At 34.7% G+C, this 6,006-nt stretch overlaps 1 pseudogene; it reads right to left on the reverse strand.

Moving 5' to 3' along the window:
• Positions 1 to 2,813: 2,813 nt before the first annotated feature.
• On the reverse strand, positions 2,814 to 6,006 carry LOC120266497 (annotated as a pseudogene).

The following is a 6,006-nucleotide window of genomic DNA, read 5'->3' on the forward strand; positions in this document are numbered from 1 at the left end:
ACCCTCATAAATCTCCTGTAGTGCTGTGAAATATGGAAAGGGTTTTTGATGCCATCTTCTAGCTTCTTTATTTCTCTGAATATTTTGATGAAAATGATTAAGGTAAATTATTGCATAAAGTTTGTAAATTATGTGATAAAAATATATACCTCAAGTAGTGGTGCTCAAACTTCTTGATGGCTTTCGACCATATTTTTTTCATAATCCCATCCAAAGCCACTCAATTCGGTAAACCCTCTGAAGCTTTGTAAATTTTTATCTCTTGCTCTAATGCTTTAACTTGGCACTAACGGTGCATTTTTAAATTAGGAATTTCGTTATCATGTCACGCTAATATTCTATTCCATGCCTCTTTAGTCCATCCATTTTTGTGAGCGGTATGCGAGGAATGTTATAATCACCTAATAATTTTCACTAGATGAGCCCTATGATTTTTCATTCCATTTGGCCCTTGTGTCGGTCTTCTCTTGATTTGCCATCTATACAAAAGCCAACAAAGTCATTTTAATTTTTCTTTTAAATGAACATATCTCTAATCATATAAATGAACATGTTTTACATATTTAAAAAAAATTAAAAATGAATTAATAGCTCAAAGAGATAAAGACAACATCAATAATTGGACAACCTACCACAAAGATAAGTCCAGAAGACCTTCTAATCAACAAAACAAATCAAATAATTAATTAATTAATTAATTAATTAATTAATTAAATTACCAAAAAGGTAAGCAAAAATTTCATTTCTTTTTCAATAACTTTGTGCTATTCTTTTTGTCACGTTTGTTGTTGTTGCTTTTTGAATTTGTTAGTTAGTTTAGACACATGGAGTTATTTAGGGTCTCATATATATTTATAAATACTACATGTAATGGTCAGGGCCAAGCTTATCCAATAAATTATATGTTTTTGAAAAATGTGGATAAACCACAACTTTATTGGATAAATTATATGTTTTGATTCATCTTATATTGAAAGAAATAATAATTAATAAACTGTGGTCACTCTTGATGAGTTACACAATAAGCATTAAATACTCACCAAATCATACATTTCAGAAAACCTAACTAGCCTTTCCATAATATACGTATGTATATTTATCTTTGATGTTGTTGATGAGTCATTATTTATGACAAAAGACATAACATATCAACAACTAAAAACTTGTGCCCTGATTTAGTCAACCCAATCAATAGAGAAAAGACTAGCATTCTACTAACATATGTATATAATTGATGTATAATTCTTGGCAAACTAGCAGACTGCAAAAATACTGTTTGATATTGCAAAAATACAGGTTCTTATAAATTGGAATCATTAATAAATTTAAGAATAACAAACCCTTGTCTGCTTCAGCAGATGGTTACGGAGTTGAAGATGCGAGTTTGGCCCGCAATTTTGCACTCCAACAGTTTACCAGAAAATCTGAGAAAACAAACACTTTTTAACCAACTACTCTGCACTAATAAATCTCAATGTCTCTAGAATTGTATACATGAGGACTGAAGTATCAAACCTGCTCTTTACATGCGATATACTGAGGAGTTTGAATGAAGGAGCAGAGGAGGATGTTGTGAACAACAATGAAGACCATACCATAAATGAGTATCATTTGGTGCATGTGTTTAGAGTACTGTTTTTAAAAGAAAACATTGTAGTTTTAACTATTATCACTTCTCTTCATTGCTTCCATATATATATATATATATATATAAATTAAGTAAACATTTGAGTTAAAATGAGAGATAATTATATATATATATATATATATATATCATGTTCAAGTTAAGAACAAACTTTCATATATGTATATATATTACTATTTCAGCAAAAACTTTTTTATTCATGAAACAAAAGAAGCAAAAAGATCATGAGTTTGTGTTTGAATTCAGTAATACAAGAGGAGATCTTTGAAGTTCGATAGCCATGAAACAAGATGGGAACCATGTCAACAAATAGAGAAACAAAAAAACACAACAAGAACAAAGATGAAGAGTTTGTGTTTGATTTCAGTCATACAAAGCACAAAGATTACAATTTTTGAGATAGATCACAATTAATGACACTAGATGAGAAACAACCAAACAAGCACAAAGATTAAAACTGCGTGTCTGATTTCAATGATTAACAAAAGATTAGAACTTTTGAGTGGATTTTAAATGGCACTGAAATTGAAAACATCTCTCTTGTTCAATTATCTAGAAAGTGTTCCAACAAAACAAGAGAACACGCTCGCCTGTTATCAGTTTATACAAACCCTAAAACACAAACTACAACTCCGAAAAGCATCAACGCATTAAACAAATAATTCCTACATTAAATTGGACGGTAAGCAAAGGGAGGCATACTTTAATAAAAGAATGCCGAGCAGAGAGGCCAGATCCGGAGATTTCTTGAGAGGAACGACAAGATGGGAAGCGTTCCGGGAGCGCTTATGGAGCGTGAGAGATTGGAGCACTAAGAACTGAGGCGTGGTGACCGGAAACGTGGCGGCCAGCCCCAAGCGCTCTACCCCTTCCTTTCTCCGATGGCACAAACACACGATCGCAGCCCCCCAACCCCCAGCCCGAAAAACAAAGGAACCAAAATATTTTGGTTCCTACCTTTTAAAAATTACTATGGAATCCTATGTTTCCATAGTAATTTTTACCCTATAAAAAGAGTTGCACAAACACCCAATCCTACAATATCCTATGTAATACTGAATTCCATAGGAATGAACACAATTCCCTATGGAATTTAGTGCCATCCAAACAGGCCCTAAATAAATAAATAAATTCTGCATTAATATATGCATATTGTCCATAAGATAAATTTAATATAAAATAAATTTATTAATACCAACAAAGTGAGAGTCATTTACTGGTTCATCCGTGCTCACAAGTGAAATCAGAGATATAACATCAATAAATAACACAAACGAACAACAACATAAAACCGGTAAAGACAGTTATCATTATTGGGTTGTCCCCTTACCAATAAAACAAGAAGCCAGTGGCCAAAAACAAAGAGTAGAAGCACTACATCAATTGAACATGGTCACAAGAAGATATGAGCACATGATCATTCAATCCCACCTACCATTCGCAAAGCAAGCATTGAAGTTTGAGGCAGACTCCTACTGCCCCAATAGCCGAAAAATAAAACACAGACTTCTTAGCAACTTCACACTCTAACAATGGCAGCAACATCATCTCCAGTGGAGATTGGCGCACGCGGAACTATTGCATTTCTGGTTTCGAAAGAGATCGAATACTTCCAGAAGCAGAAGCATGGCATAAATCATCAGGAAGGATCACATAAGCAAAAGACAGTGATCGAAGAAGGCGCCTCCACATGCGGGAGTTCCATTGCAACAAAGAGCAAGAAAAAGAAAGCATCAGTTAGCAAAGCATTTTTGCCAAGCATTTGTTCAGCAGTTGACATCAACAATTCTGCCGTCCGAGTGGAAAGAATTGTAGGAATCAGCAATAATAATAGAATGAGGTCGGACGGCAATAAGCTGCCTCAAATCTAGGCAGTGGACTCGGAGAGCTTTGAGAAGCCGAGCTTCTTGAGCCTGCTGCTCATAGGATTGCTGCATTTCAGGTCCACCACTTCCACAATGTAAGAATTTGGCTTTTTTTGGTCTCTGTTGTTCATTCTGTCTGCGTTGACGTCATCTGCACCTAGCATAGGCATTCTATGGCCATTTTTTTCCAGGGATTTTTGTTTTTGGTTTTTGGGCATTTGTGGGGATTTTTGTTGAGTCCGGTGTTACTGTTACTGCTGCTAGTGCTGCTGCTGCTGCCGGAGGAATCACTAGTTGAATTCCTCCTTAGTTGTGTTTTTCTAGGAGTAGAACCACAGGGCACTGAAACTGGGGGTGATTGAGGTTTCTTTTGGGTGGAGGAGGATGCTTGTGATCCTTCTTTCATGGATTCCAATTCTCGGGACATTAAGGACCCAATTGTGCCAGTTGCTCCAACCTTGATAGCATATCCGTTGCCATTGGTGGTTTCAGGCTTCTGAGAAATCATCTTGTTGTAGCCACAATGAGGGAGATCTAATAAGCTTTATCCTTAATTATGTGCCAGTTTCAGGATTTGACTATTGCAGATATGCTCCATTGGTAAGAATTCTGGTTGGATGAAACATATATATTAGATGAATAAGATGATGAAACATATCAGTTAAAATCCCACTGAATTATAAATTGACACTATGCTTTTGAGAAAAGAAAATACACAAATTTGATCAGTGTTTTCTCATGATTTACAAATTTATGCAAGCAGAAACTTGAGATCAATTTATAACTTACAAACAAATGATAGAAAGCAAATAAAACTTCAGTAGAATGCTTATGAATGCAAAAGCACTTTAAGTCATGTACTAGATTGTGGCAGCACTGATCAGATTTAGATTACAATAGAAACAAAGATATTCATGAACCATCTAGAGAACATATTAGGAATACCTTGAAACATCTGCTTACTATCATCCAGCAAACCCAGTTGGACTTGAAAACGAGAAATTAGGGTCAACAAGAATGTAGAATTGGCTAACAAGATGTAAGGGTCTGATTGGATTGAAAGAAAATAGAGTAAAAGAAAAGAAATAAGGAAAATGAACACCTCTTGTGTTAGGGCTGAACAAAGCAGAACAAACAATAAGCAAATAAAAGAAAATACATTCTTAACATTCTCTTGTCCTTCATCTCCTCTATTTTCCTCCTGCCACAACTCACCTGCCAGGCTTTGGCAAAATTGAATAATCCTTGAAATGTGTTGAGAGACTTGAGACTATAACTTAACAAGCTATCAAGCTGCAACAGAAAGGGAACAAGGCAAGAAAACCATCACATTTCTCACATTCGGGAAAATTAAACTTTGGTCACCTGCTTTTTATGCTTCCATTATAATTGCTAATACTAGAGTCCTCTAAAAAAAAGGAAAAAAATACAGGCTATGATGCCTAAAAAAATTTATTTCGAAACCCGATTAACTAGATGACAGCTAAAAACAATCTCTTGCATCTTTACATAACTCAAAAGATCTCGTAGTCCTGGTTTGAGATACCATTTGCAAGCAAGGTACACATTCCCCAACCTCCCTAAAAGCCCAAAACCAAGTATATCCAAATTCTAAGCATTGTAAGAAAGTTTTTCAAGTTCCTTGAAGAATAGGTTTCACCCCCAGGAATAATACCTCCTTAAAGACCAAAAGCCCCAAAAAGAACTAGGCCAGAAATGCCCTGGTGTTTCTATAAGACTGACTTTTCCATTTAAATGTGAATATGATTTTGGCAGCCGAATGGAAAGTGACATAATTGATAAAGGGACTAAAAAAAAAATTATATGCATAACAAAGTTCCTATGTTTCTCTCATTACTCAATATTAAATCAACATGGACAAGATCAGCTTTTGATCTTTTAACAAGAAAATTGAACCTCTTCCCTTCTTGATGTTCCAAAACAATCTAGCTAGCAAAGGCTTCAATATCATGAGAAATAGCTTTCACACTTCCACTGGAGTTTAGAAAACAGACTGATTGCTTATTTTCCTTTTCCATGCCATTTACCAAACAAGCCTGTAAATTTCTCAGATTCCAAACACTAAGCTTAAAACATGATCAACACAAAAGAAAATTTCCTTCAATCGATCAGTGCATGTGTAAACCATTTTTATTTCCCATTAAAAAAAAACCAATTTTGTAGAGAAAACATGTCCAAAAACTTCGTCGTTTTGTTAAGATCCTTATCAAAGATCGAACCTTTTTCACCAAAGCAACAAAAGATCAACCAAACCACAAACACAAAAAAACCATTTATAAGACCCAAAAAAATACAGTATAAACCTTGAATACAAATCTACACAAAAATAAAAACCGAAATAGAAAAGAGACAGAGATCTTACAAAGATTGTAGATGCCCCTTCACTTAGAAGTCAGATTGATCTCATCATCCAATGGTTCCAAGTTCAAAACTTGAGAGAAGAATCCAAAGCCATAGTTTGAACTAAGATTGAAA

This window comes from Dioscorea cayenensis, chromosome 8 (genome assembly GCF_009730915.1).
Source record: "Dioscorea cayenensis subsp. rotundata cultivar TDr96_F1 chromosome 8, TDr96_F1_v2_PseudoChromosome.rev07_lg8_w22 25.fasta, whole genome shotgun sequence".
NCBI lineage: Eukaryota > Viridiplantae > Streptophyta > Magnoliopsida > Dioscoreales > Dioscoreaceae > Dioscorea > Dioscorea cayenensis.